This window comes from Oryx dammah, unplaced genomic scaffold, assembly GCF_014754425.2.
Source record: "Oryx dammah isolate SB20612 unplaced genomic scaffold, SCBI_Odam_1.1 HiC_scaffold_21, whole genome shotgun sequence".
Taxonomy (NCBI): Eukaryota; Metazoa; Chordata; class Mammalia; order Artiodactyla; family Bovidae; genus Oryx; species Oryx dammah.
In genome coordinates, this window is record NW_024070205.1 from 6,682,612 (window position 1) to 6,697,061 (window position 14,450).

Genomic DNA, 14,450 nt, shown 5'->3' on the forward strand with positions numbered 1-14,450 from the left:
GGGCAAAGTCCCTGTAAATAACTCCTTGTGTTTTATGGAAAATGATTCAACAGTTACCTTTCATAGTAAGTCATATTTTCATCCAGCTTCCTCTCTGGGGGAAAAAAAAAATCTCAGAAGACACTCAGCCTCCCCAGAATTTCTGGTGTCATCACTTTGCCTTCAAAGTCCTGCAAGCTTAAGAAGGGCTTATGTGAAGAGTCTTGCTACAGAAGGGAGCATTTGTGATTAACTGTGGGACTGACAGGTGTCCAGAACACCCAGTAATCTTGGCATTTTGTTGTCAAAATAGACATATTGGGAAGGTATTTGGATTTAAGAGATGTGTGCACTTGGTGTCTGCTTACTTCACATCAGGAGTTGTTTATATGATTTATAGTTGGGTTCCAAAGTACATAATCCACAGGACAGAGACCCACTCAAATTCAGCACTAAGTCCTGGGAGCCAGCAGGCTGGATCAGGTCCTTGGCTGGGGAAGATCAGAGAGAGCAGCCATAAAACATTTAAAGCTAAAAATCCCTTGTTCCGCTGAACTCATGGAGCATTTTAAAAAAACCATGACACATCTCATTAAAAACAACTTTAATTTGATGGATATAAGACTTTGTGATCAGGAGACCTGGCTTCACCCAGCTAAGCAAATCACTTTCCTTCCCCATGAACCAGCACTTACTATATTTTTTACTGAAGTAGAGTCGGTGCACACTATTACATGTTACAAGTGTACAATATAGTGATCCACAATTTTTAAAGGTTATGCTCCATATATCACTTTTATGAAGTATTGTTTTTATTCCTTGGGCTATAAAATATATCCTTGTAATTTATTTTACACATAACAGCATGTACCTCTAAGTCCCCCATCCTAACTTCCCTTTCCCCCTTTTCCTCTCCCCACTGGTAACCATCTAGCTTGTTCTCTATATCTGTGAGTCTGCTTCCTTTTTGTTACAGTCAATAGCTTGTTATATTTTTATATTCCATATGTAAGTGATATCATGCAGTGTTTGTCTTTCTCTGTCTGACTTATTTCACTTAGCACAATATCCTCAAGGTCCATCTATGCTGTTGCAAATGACAAGATTCGTGCTTTTTATGGCTAAGTGGTATTCCATTGTGTGTATACATATCCATTGATCTATGGGTTTGTTTCTGTGCCAGCACCATACTATTTTGATTACTGTAGCTTCATAATATAATTTTAAGTCAGGAAACATGATTCCTCAAGCTTTGTTCTTCTTTCTCAAGATCCAGGGTCTTCTGTGTTTCCATACAAATTTTTAAATTATTTGTTCTAGTTCTGTGAAAAATGTCTTAGGTATTTTGATAGGAATTGCATTACTCTGTAGATTGTCTTGGGCAATATGGTCATTTTAACAATATTACTTCTTCCAGTCCAAGAACATGGTATATCTTTCCATTTCTTCGTGTTATCTTCAATTTCTTTCATCAGTGTCTTATAGTTTTCTGAGTACAAGTCTTTTACCTCCTTAGGTGGATTATTCCTAAGTACTTTATTTTTTTAATGCTATAGTAAATAAGATTGTGTCCTTAATTTTTCTTTCTGATATTTCTTTCTGATAATGTATAGAAATGCAACAGATTTCTGAATATCAATTTTGTATCCTGCAACTTCAGTGAATTCATTGATGAGCTCTAGTAGTTTTCTAGTAATATTTTTAGGATTTTCTATGTATAGTATCATGTCATCTACAAATAGTCAAGCTCTAAGTAGATTACACTGAGATACACCCCAGGAATTGAGCAATGAGGGGAACCAAGACTAGCTGTTTATATACTCCACACAAAGTGTATAAGAAATATAGAAAAAAGCATTAAACAGTCTCTGATTACCAGGATAGAGTAAATTTAAAAGATGAGCAATAGAAGCATGGAACATAGAACCATCCAAGCATTATCCAGGGGAGAAGGTGCTCAAAGAGTCAAATGAGGGTTTGATCCACCTGGCAGGTATACCACAATTATGGACATTGCAGGAAGACGCTGCTGCTGCTGCTGCTAAGTCGCTTCAGTCGTGTCCGACTCTGTGCGACCCCATAGACTGCAGCCCACCAGGCTCCCCGTCCCTGGGATTCTCCAGGCAAGAATACTGGAGTGGGTTGCCATTTCCTTCTCCAGTGCATGAAAGTGAAAAGTGAAAGTGAAGTCGCTAGACAAGATTTAAACAGTTAAACCACACAGCCACTTCCTGATTCTGAGGCTCTCCTGCACACTTCTAATTATACCTGGTTTCTTATGCATCTTGTCAAAAGGGAGATGCTATGCTTGCCAGCGAATGTACATGTAGTGTCAACCTAGAAGTCCTATTCTCATCATGCATTAAAAAACTTCCATTTTTATGGCTTGATCTCCTGCATATTTATTCTGGCTCCACCACTTATGAGTTGGGTGCCCTCAGCCTCGTTACCTTACTCCATACCTCAGCTTCCTCATTGGAAAATACAACCTCCCCATCCTCCTGGAGTTGCAATGAGGGTTTAGAAAAGGGAACTTAGCAGAGAGATGAGCTCATAGTGTTCTCTAATAAATACCAGCTAAGACCACTGCCATGGCCCCTTCCCTCACTCTTTCTGTCTTCTCCCTGCCTTCTCATCTCTTCACCCATCTCTTCACTCATCTACCCAACCAATCAACCAATCACTAGGTCATTGAAAGGTCATTTCCATCCATCAGAATATATTTAGAGACCAGGCGTTGGGCTGGACACTGAAGCTATAGAGATAAATAGTACGCAGATTCCCTCTCGAACGGCTCCCTCTCTCCCTTGTTCTGGACTCTGCCATTCCTTAATACAGTAAAGGGCACACAATAGATGCAGTTGTATCGAACATCTGGTTTTATTATTGATGGTATCAGTCTCCCTGATAAACTCTAAGAAACTGAAAAAAATTGAGCCTCTGAACCTATAAAGCTAAGAGGTAATCTCCAAAGCTTGGTGAATTCACCAAAGTCTTATTAGACCTCCTAGGAGTCGTGTTTTCTCTCTGCAATTCTTACTACTGTTTCTCTCTTACAGATTTTATACCAGGTTATATGATTGAAAGTGTTTGCACATAATAGAATCTGGATTATTTGAATATTTGATATTGGCAGGCCTTGGGCCAGACTGTCCAAATCCTATGTACATTTACCCAGATCTCATAATACAGTATATTATTCCCCTTGAGTATGTTTCCCTTGGCACTATTTCATTTCTGCCTCCAAGTAGCTTGAGACCATAAAGCCGCATCTGTTCCCTTAAAGGTATGGTGGTGACTGAGTTAGAGCATCTGCCTTTCTGCAAAGATATTAACATTCTCAAAAGTCCTTGAAGAAAATTGTTCCAGTGGTCATCACCTTTGCTCTTGTTCCTAGAATCTCTGAAAGACAGGGTGGGAAGGGTTTTTCACAACTATAAATGGATTTGAAAAACCTAGAGAAGGAAATTATCTGTTTCTCTGGCAAGCCAGAGTGACATGACAGATAATTAGTAGGATGACCTGTTTCTCTGAGATGGGAAGCTTAGCCATATCAAGGACTTAAAGCCCCCAGCCTTTCTTCCATCCCCTAGTGAATTCCTGCTCTGCAAACAACCAGCTCTGCCAGCTGACAGTGACTTTCACCTCGCATCCTTCAAAGTCACCTTTCTTTGAAAATCCTTTGGCTGTGATGCAGAATAGCAATAGCTTTGCCATCTTGGCTACCGTTTGCAGGGCATGTAGAGGTGGAAATAAGTTGAACCTCAGAAGAACTGACCTGTCCAGCAGAATCATGCTTTAAATATGGATGTGCTTCAAATACCATCTTTCCTATGCACAGTTTCTCAGTTTCCTCTTTAGAACACAGTGTCTGAAAAGCTGGGGAGTTTCCCAGATACCTATTTGAGGGAAGATGGACTTTAGGTCAAGGTGGAGAAAATGCTTCTCTCCCTGGTATATTATGCTGCATTATTTTGTGTTAATGTGCAAGCATGCCTTATGTAACGGGAAAATGAAAAGAGGTAACATACAAGAGAACTGTTTGGCAAACAGGAAAGGTACTCAATCTATTTCACCAGCCTTGAGCTGATCACTACTGAATTTCAAGGATATTGTAATTTGTAATTCATAATTCATAAATGCTTCCTTTGAAACAATTAGACTGTTTCTAAAATACACCCCTTGGAGTAAATTGGCATATATAGAAAAATCCTTCTTTAACTTTCTTTTCCAGGAAGAGGTGATTGATAAATAAAAACCTTCCCATGGTTTTTATTTATATCTTATCCAGTTATCAGTTCAGTTCAGTTCAGTCACTCAGTCGTGTCCAACTCTTAGCAAACCCATGGACTGCAGCACACCAGGTCTCCCTGTCCATCACCAACTCCTGGAGTTTATTCAAACTCATGTCCATTGAGTTGGTGATGCCATCCAACCATCTCATCCTCTGTCGTCCCCTTCTCCTCCCACCTTCAATCTTTCTGAGCATCAGAGACTTTTTCCAATGAGTCAGTTCTTTGCATCAGGTGGCCAAAGTATTGGAGTTTCAGCTTCAACATCAGTCCTTCTAATGAATATTCAGGACTGATTTCCTTTAGGATTGACTGGCTGGATCTCCTTGCAGTCCAAGGGACTCTCAAGAGTCTTCTCCCACACCACAGTTCAAAATCATCAATTCTTCAGTGCTCAGCTTTCTTTATAGTCCAACTCTCACATCCATACATGATTACTGGAAAAACCATAGCCTTAACTAGATGGACTTTTGTTGGAAAAGTAATGTCTCTGCTTTTGAATATGCTGTCTAGGTTGGTCATAATTTGTCTTCCAAGGAGCAAGTGTCTCTTAATTTCATGGCTGCAGTCACCATCTGCAGTGATTTTGGACCTCAAAAAAATAAAGTCTCTGTTTCCCCTGTTTCCCCATCTATTTGCCATGCAGTGATGGGACCAGATGCCATGATCTTCATTTTCTGAATGTTGAGCTTTAAGCCAACTTTTCCACTCTCCTCTTTCACTTTCATCAAGAGGCTTTTTAGCTCCTCTTCACTTTCTGCCATAAGGGTGGTATCATCTGCATATCTGAGGTTATTGATATTTCTCCCGGCAATCTTGATTGCAGCTTATGCTTCTTCCAGCCCAGTGTTTCTCATGACGTACTCTGCATAGAAGTTAAATAAGCAAGGTGACAGTGTACAGCCTTGACATACCAGTCTGTTGTTCCATGTCCAGTTCTAACTGTTGCTTCCTGACCTGCATATAGATTTCTTAAGAGGCAAGTCAAGTGGTCTCGTATTCCCATCTCTTTCAGAGAGAGAAAATTATCTCTCAGAATTTTCCAGTTATCAGACTTTTCCCCAAAAGTGAGTAAGTCATAGGAAGGTGAAGAAAACGTCTCAGGAAATTGACAAAAGAGCCCCAGGTTCTCCACTGAGAGAAGACGCAGCCAGTGTGGGGAAGCAAAGGGGCAGGAGAGCCGAGCATCTGCTGCTGCCGTCCCAGAAAGAGCTGCCTCCGGGGTCAGTTCCTAAAACTGAATTTAACCTGACTCTCGTGACCATTTCACCATGCTATTTTCTTACCGGTTCAGTCTTCTTCCAGAAGTGACAACCAGGAGATCATCACTGTGTTATTTCCTATCTCAGTATGCCTCAGAACATCTGACTCCAATTAAATAACATGGGACACACTTAGCTTGTGTGAGTGAGTGCTAAGTCAATTCAGTCATGTCCGACTCTTTGTGACCTTATGGACTATAGCCCATCAGGCTCCTCTGTCTGTGGGGATTCTCCAAGCCAGACTGCTTAGCTTAGATGACTACAAATGACATTTCGCAAATCAGGCAAGGAATTGGTGCTACCCTGGCATTCATTCTATAATCAAGGCACAAGCACAGGGGTCTTAGTCTCTGCCAGGCCCGGCGCTGAGAGCTATAAACAGGGTCAGCTGTCCTTCTCTTCTGTTCTTCTCACTTCACCCTTTTTTTCCCCCTTCCTACTCTCCTGGCCCAGTAACAATAATAGCTAACATTTACTGAACAGGGGAATGTTAAGCATGTGCTGAAACGCTTGCCGTCACTTTTGCCATCATCATCATCATGGAGGGGTTTATCCACTTGCACAAGCAGGTGGAAGAGTTCAGACCTGAATCCAGGTAATCTGATACGATGCTTACGCACTAACGTCACTTTATAGTTCCTCACCCTCTGACCTTAACTTTGTTCAGCATGCTGAGTCATGAGAAAAGCAGAGTACTTTAATTATTCAAGAAGATATAATAGGTTGGTTAAAAGCAGCAGGATTCATTGTGATAAGCTAGAAGGAAGTAAACTGAACTGCAATATGAAAAATATGTGAGTTATGAAGAAGGACTTCTCAAAGGTAAGGTGTATTTTAAATTGTCATCCCATTATCTTTTGGGTTTAGAATAAGTTGTGAGGAACAGAACATTTTAGCTACATTTTCAGACTTGTTCGGGTAGTCATTCCTAAAGCATAAAATAGATTACTTACGTAGCAGCTTTCCAGAAACATTAAATTATTGGTAACTGAAATCCTGGTTTTAGATGTTCCAGGCTTGCTCCTTCCGTAGGACACGAAGGCAAGTAGTCCCTTGACCCACGAGTCCACCACCCTTTCCTTTTTGTCTCCTTGTTTCATGTCAACTGACAATTCTTAAAGGATGGAATGACTTTCCCTAAGTGTCAGCTTGCAGGTCAGTAGGTAATAACTATCTCTTGCTGAACCAGGAAGGGCTGGCAAGTCAAGAAGGCCAGGATCCATTTCCACCCCTGCCATGGACTGAAGAAAAGAGCGCCTGCCCGTCATCAGGGTCTCAGCTGCCTCCTTCAGAAGGTACAGAGGGCAGGTGTGTGCAATGGGTGCTGCCCTGAGTTGGGAGCCTGCAGCAAGAGGCTGATAAGTGTAGACAGAAGAGCTTCTGTGTTGAGTTGGAAACCCCCAAAGTCACAGATTAACTGTCACCTTGGATAAATTAGTCAAGCTTTCCAAGTTTGGGTATTCACATCTGCAAAGGAAGGCAGGCAATGAAAGTGGCTATTTTTATTGTTTATAAAATAAGCTTCTTTGTTTGACTTTTAATCATAATCTGAATTCACTTTCTCTCTATATATATGTATATGTGTGTGTGGTGGTGGTGGTGGTTCACTTGCTAAGTCATGTCTGACTTGAAAACTATGGACTATAGCCCTCCAGGATTCTCTGTCCCTGGGATTCTCCAGGCAAGAACACTGGAGTGGGTGCCATGCCCTCCTCCAGGGGAGCTTCCTGATCTCTATGTCTCCTGCATTGGCAGGCAGGTTCTTTACTGCTGATGCCACCTGGGAAGCCCTTCATAGATCCTCAGTTCAGTTCAGTTCAGTTCAGTTCAGTCGCTCAGTCGTGTCCAACTCTCTGCAAACCCAGGAATCGCAGCACACCAGGCCTCCCTGTCCATCACCAACTCGCGGAGTTCACTCAGACTCACGTCCATCGAGTCCGTGATGCCATCCAGCCATCTCATCCTCTGTCGTCCCCTTCTCCTCCTGCCCCCAATCCCTCTCAGCATCAGAGTCTTTTCCAATGAGTCAACTCTTCACGTGAGGTAGCTAAAGTATTGGAGTTTCAGCTTCAGCATCAGTCCTTCCAATGAACACCCAGGACTGATCTCCTTTAGGATGGACTGGTTGGATCTCCTTGCAGTCCAAGGGATTCTCAAGAGTCCTCTCCAATACCACAGTTCAAAAACATCAATTCTTCAGCACTCAGCCTTCTTCACAGTCCAACTCTCACATCCATACATGACCACAGGAAAAATCATAGCCTTGACTAGACGGACATTTGTTGGCAAAGTAATGTCTCTGCTCTTCAATATGCTATCTAGGTTGGTCATAACATTCCTTCCAAGGAGTAAGTGTCTTTTAATTTCATGGCTGCAGTCACCATCTACAGTGATTTTGGAGCCCAAAAAATAAAGTCTGACACTGTTTCCCTATCTATTTGCCATGAAGTGATGGGACCAGGTGCCATGATCTTCATTTTCTGAATGTTGAGCTTTAAGCCAACTTTTTCACTCTCCTCTTTCACTTTCATTAAGAGGCTTTCTAGTTCCTCTTCACTTTCTGCCATAAGGGTGGTGTCATCTGCATATCTGAGGTTATTGATATTTCTCCCAGCAATCTTGATTCCAGCTTGTGCTTCTTCCAGTCCAGCGTTTCTCATGATGTACTCTGCATAGAAGTTAAATAAGCAGGGAGACAATATACAGCCTTGACATACTCCTTTTCCTATTTGGAACCAATCTGTTGTTCCATGTCCAGTTTTAACTGTTGCTTCCTGACCTGCATATAGGTTTCTCAAGAGGCAGGTCAGGTGGTCTGGTATTCCTATCTCTTTCAGAATTGTCCACAGTTTCTTGTGATCCACACAGTCAAAGGCTTTGGCATAGTCAATAAAGCAGAAATAGATGTTTTTCTGGAACTCTCTTGCTTTTTCCATGATCCAGCAGATGTTGGCAATTTGATCTCTGGTTCCTCTGCCTTTTGTAAAACCAGCTTGAACATCTAGAAGTGCACAGTTCAAGTATTGCTGAAGCCTGGCTTGGAGAATTTTGAGCATTACTTTACTAGCTTGTGAGATGAGTGCAATTGTGTGGTAGTTTGAGCATTCGTTGGCATTGCCTTTCTTTGGAATTGGAATGAAAACTGACCTTTTCCAGTCCTGTGGCCACCGCTGAGTTTTCCAAATTTGCTGGCATATTGAGTGCAACACTTTCACAGCATCATCATTCAGGATTTGAAATAGCTCAACTGGAATTCCATCACCTCCACTAGCTTTGTTCATAGTGATGCTTTCTAAGGCCCACTTGACTTCACATTCCAGGGTGTCTGGTTCTAGGTGAGTGATCACACCATCGTGATTATCATGGATCCTACTATCATTAAAATCCTATATTGTCTAAGAAACTTTCCCCAAATATCCAAGCACAGTTCTCCTTTAACCCTTAAAAGCACATAAGATTCTTTGTAATTCACGCTAACCATTTCCCCAGTCTCATCTCCTGCTACCCACTTCTTAATTTGAGCTTCACAATGCCAAATTATACATAATTCCAGAAATCATCATATTGTTTTATGTGTCCGTTTTTCTGAAATAGATTTTTTTTGTCTAAAATACCTGTCCTCTTGGTGGACTCCTACTCAACCTTCAAAATCCTATGGGCATGTCACTTCTTTTAAGTATTCCCTAATAACCTCACTGACCCACAAGAATTCATAAACCATATTTCTGCATTAATTCAACAACTGAAGTGTTTGCTATTTTTGCCTTTTTTCATATGAAGTATAAACCACTTCTTCATGTATATCAAGATAAAAACTGCTTGTGGATAGGAAATATACATTGTGTATTTTGTGTGACTAGTGCCTGGCATATAGCAAGAAGGTACTCAAAAACATTTGAAGGGCTGAATTAAATATTTTGCATTTGGTAAGGTGTTTTTCTTATTCTGTGGTTATGCCTATCCATCTCAACTTCTCAACAGGTTATAAGTACTGTGGAAGCAGAAGGGACCTGGTTTATTCTGTGTCTTCTATAGGCCTGGGAATTTACTAGGTTATTAATTGTCAGATGGGATAATGCATAGAGAATGGATTTGCCACAAGAAGTGAGTGAACCTCACTAGCTCACAGTTATGAGGCTGGCAATGACCCTTCCAAACACACAGGAAAAGGACCTAGGGCTGACCCTACTCTTGTCCTCCAAAGGGAGTCTGGAGTCTTATTTATAAGGTAGAACTCATGTCTCACAGCTGGAACAGGAACAGAAAGAAAACCCAACTGCTGACGCTGAATTCAATTGTTTAAAACCTCTCCCTAGTTCCTTCCCAAAGACCATCGGGTAGCCTGATATGAAAAGGTATTTTACTTTAAGCAATTACACATATTTTGGAAGTGCTAATAGTTCTGTGGTGAAAAGGAAAATAATGAAGGCATAAGGGGGAAAAGGAGAAACAAAGAAAAGAGAGTGAGAGAGAAAGGAGCTGGTTTGAAGGGATTTTATCTAATTTCATTTTAATTAGATCCTTTTTCTAACTGAGTTTCTAATTTTTCAATTAGCAATTAGCAGCTGCAACTCATTCTGAGCATCACGAGGTGCCAAAGACACTAATTACACTACAGGAGTAGGAGGCTGGAAATGAGAAATAAAATTATCCATGAATGTTATTAGAAGAAAGGAATGATTACTCCCTGTAATAATATACTGATGTGAGCCTAATTAGATTGAAGGATTCAGAGGGAAAAAAATGAGATTTAAAAAGTGGATTACATTTAGATGCCTTGAGGTCATGATTTTGCTATAAATATTGCTTTAGAACATCTCACTTGGAAACAGGTTTGTAAGCCTGATGATGTTTTGTCAGGATGTTCGGCAATGACCCACATCCCCGATAAACAATAACCCAAAATATCAATGGCTTCTGAAATGCCAGTACTCTTCCTGTAAAACGTGTCTGAGATTTCAAAAATAAACACTCATCAACAGAGCAATGAAAAGAATACCTAGGCACTGGGAGATATCACAGCAGAGATGCCCATCTTTGGCACTGCAAATTGGAGGTGGAGTTTTGAGCCATGACGTGGAAATTTGTATGGGTGTAGTTTCTAATATGCTGGTACAATTACTTTCCTTCCTTCCATGACAGTGTCGAGCCTGTCACTGTTTTTCAGGGAAGACGCAGCAAGCCCATGTCTGCTCCATATCTATAAGCTGCTGGTGTGAAAAACACTCCGGTCAAGAGGCACGTAGGTTTCTATTAACAAAGCAGCCACCCAGACCATTCGTATTCTCAGAGAAGAGCTAATTTTCTGGCTCTGGACACAGAGAATCAAACTATGGTATTGATCCTCAAGAGTGACTCCTAATTAGCTGCAGAGTAATCTCCCAGATGCCCCAGGGCCAGAGGGGCTGACCACGGCTTTAAAGGACTCCAACAGAGTCTCATCCCTTTCCGTCTCAAGTGCCACACTGGTGACTGAATGCACCCCAGCAAACATTCTTACAGTCTCTGTGGCCAGAAGGTTGCTTCCTCACAGAAGCAGATAATACTGACCCCCTCTGTTTCCCTGTCCTTGGAAGAAAAGAAAGATGCTTTTGAAGGGAAGCAGGAAATTCCATGATCAAGTTAAAGCTACACACCCACCTCATCCTCCAGGAAACTTGCTGAAAATCTTGCCTCCATTCTCTTGTCTCTTCTGAAACCCTTCATAGAGCATCCTAATACGCCTGGCTTTTCCTCTTTTCTAAGGATTTCAAAATGCTTCGACTGCTCTCCAAAGCTCTAGTCTTGTGTTCACCAGTTAAGTGGCAGTGTCTAGCTGTAGGTCTCACATCAGCACCTTAAAATCATCATTGGCAGGATCTATCACATTTATTCTTTTTTCCATCCCCCGCCCCTCTAAAGTGCCCCTCAATGGCATTCTCGATTTTATCAACAGCTTGACCATCCTCCCAGGAACTCAGAGTTCAATCCTTGAAGTAATCTCTGATTTCTCCCTGTATCTTCATATCCCCAGCTCCTCCCATGGCATTGCCATCAGCCCTGTGAGTTCTGCCCTGGTAATTCCTCTTTTTTCATACCCAATGCCATGGTGTAGGCATCTCTAGTTTCTTACCGTAAATTTCTAAACCAGCTCCCCTCGGACAAATGCCTTCTGCTCTGCACTCCCAGCTTCATCTTTCTGCAAAGCTGCCTGCACCCTCATTTTCCCCGCCAGAACTACTCAGAGGCTGTTCTGGCTTTGGCAAAAAGCAGCAGCTCCTAAGGCTCTAATGTTCTTGTTCCAGCCCACACTTTGGATGTAATATTTTCCTCTTCTGTTTCAATATTCTGTGCTACAGCCAAACTAATGCATGGGTTTGATGTATTCCTTGTTCTGTATCCTTTAATTGATATCCCTCATATCTATTTCCAGAAAGTCAAATCCTACTTATTCTGCAAGATCTAGCTCAAAATAGTGATAATATTCTTAATCCTCCTTTGCATATATGTAGGTCTTTGAATTTTCAAAGCATGTCCACATCTATATGGTTTATTTAAGCCTCACAGCAGTTCCCAGGGAGGCAAGAAGAGTAGGCGTTAGTAATCCTCTTTTACAGAGGAGGAAACTGAGACACATTCAGGGTAAGCCAATTGCCCAGTAATCAATGGTAGACCCGAGGCTGAGCCACTGATTTGCTCCTGATGTGTGTCCCTTTGAGGACTGACAATGCTCAGAGTGTGCTTGCTGTTGCTTTCCAATCCCTGGGATGGAGGCTCACAGAAAAACAATTGCCCTCCTGACGGAAACTGGAAAAATTGATGAGCTCCCGTTCCTTGGCCCGTCTATCTGTCTTTATATAGCTCACCACATTTGCCGCTAATTATATTTCTCTTTATAATCTGAGCTCTCCAGTTAAGTAATGTAATTGATCACTCCTGAAAAATATCACTAATTCCAAAATGGCCCAGAAGTATTTTGTCCCGCTGTTCTCCTCTTCATTTCTCCACCCCTGGTGTTAGAATTATCAAGATGTCACGTGCATCAGAGGAAAAACAGTATTAAGGGCCTAAAGGTGTAGCTTCTGCATGTGTCAGAGGAGAGAAGGAGCTGGCAACAAATGTGATACTTTTTTAAGACAGGAAAGTAAAAAACTGATGTAAAATAGGAACAAAAAGAGAAACCTTCCTTAATCTTTGAGACCCCATGGACTGTAGCCTACCAGGCTCCTCCCTCCATGGGATTCTCCAGGCAAGAGTACCGGAGTGGGTTGCCATTTCCTTCTCCAGGGGATCTTCCCGACCCAGGGATCGAACCTGGGTCTCCCGCGTTCCAGGCAGATGCTTTAACCTCTGAGCCACCAGGGAAGCTCTTCTAAAGGAATATAGCATCTGCAAAGAAGACAAAGTGGGGGGCAGCTCTTTGTCTGTGAACTAATCACTGTCTTTGAGTTGTGTTATTGCCCAGAGGTTGTGACAGCGCTGTGGATGAGCAGAAAGGTGGGATGAGGGTGGGAGCCTCCTGACTTGGAAGGGGAGACGATTTGTGTCGGAATTTCTCACCACCTCCAATATATACTGTTCAAGCTACTATTCCCTTTTCTCTCATTCAGAAAGGCAAAGCCAAAGAACTACTGCCAGCTTGCATGGAGGGGCACGTTGTGGGAAGGCGTGATTGACAGCACCTCCCTGGGCTGGTTGGAATGCAGGGTAGGGCTGGAGGCATCTGCGTCGTGCTTCTAAGTCACCCCTGCACCCCGCCCCATTCACTTTTGAGCAGAAAGTTGGATAAAGTAGAAAGGAGAGAACCAAGAATGACAGGTCTCAGAACCTTTCTGCTGTCAGACTTCCCTTCTTCCCTTAGAATCTTCAACTCCCTCTTCTGGATCTTTTTTTTTTTTTTCCTCTTCTGGATCTTAATGTCTTGTTTTTACTTAGATAAAGCTTTTCAATCTATATGGGTTATTTGGTCTAAGTGAAGACTAGAGAATTAGACCCAAATCAGCAATAAAGATAGAACACAGACAGAAGGTCAAGAGATGTCATGTATTGAGTACCTACTATGTTGGACACTATGCCAGAGACCTACCTTATAAAGCACACAGTAGGATCACTATAAATCCCATTGCCATAGCTGAGGAAATTGAAGCTCAAAGTGACTAAGTGTCTCACCCAAGTGCCCAGAGCTAATAGATGATAGACCTAGAATTCTGACCCAGGGTTACACCCAAAGCTTACACCTTTCCGTTGGACTCCTCTGCCCCCACTGACCTGCAGAGTGTCCCCTTGTCTCATTTCCAGAGTCATGGAGAGAGCATAGCTATAGGGTCAACCAGATCTGCAGTGAATCCTGACTCTACCATTTACATGCTTGTAGAAGAATAATTTTAATCTTAAATAACTATTTTAAGAACTAAATTAGATGAAAGAGCTCTCCAGGGCATTCCCTGGGAGAGATGAAAGAACCACTTTTATGAGTACCCTGTCCCACCCCCATTCTTCCACCTGCTATGAGAAAGGCAGACTCACACAATGGAAAGAACGTAAAATGTTACGTGTAAAAAAAAAAGAAAATTAGGTTTGAATTCCAGCTACACCACCCAGGAGCTGTGTGACCTGACGCAAGTCACAGCCTCTCTGAACATTCATTTCCTCTCTAAAAAGAGCATTCTGACGTTGCACAGCCTTCCAGGCTCTCACGTGAGTCACATCAAATGTAGTAATAGGCATGGAAATACTTTAAAAATATGAAGCATATAATGAATATTTTAAAGATTGTATAAATAGTTCCCTTACACATAGACTGTACGCACATATGTGTATGTGTATATAACGCGTGCATGCATATGTATAGTGTGTGTGTGTGTGTGTGCTGCACAACATGCTTAGGAGAACTTAAACACCCTCCTTCTCTACACAGGACTCTTTTTCAGCCTCATCT

General features: G+C 41.9%; 1 non-coding gene across 1 annotated transcript; it reads right to left on the reverse strand.

The window, feature by feature from the left end:
* Positions 1-12,805: 12,805 nt before the first annotated feature.
* TRNAS-GGA lies at positions 12,806-12,877 on the reverse strand. Its single transcript has one exon. It is a non-coding gene; the product is annotated as a tRNA-Ser (tRNA).
* Positions 12,878-14,450: the final 1,573 nt, after the last annotated feature.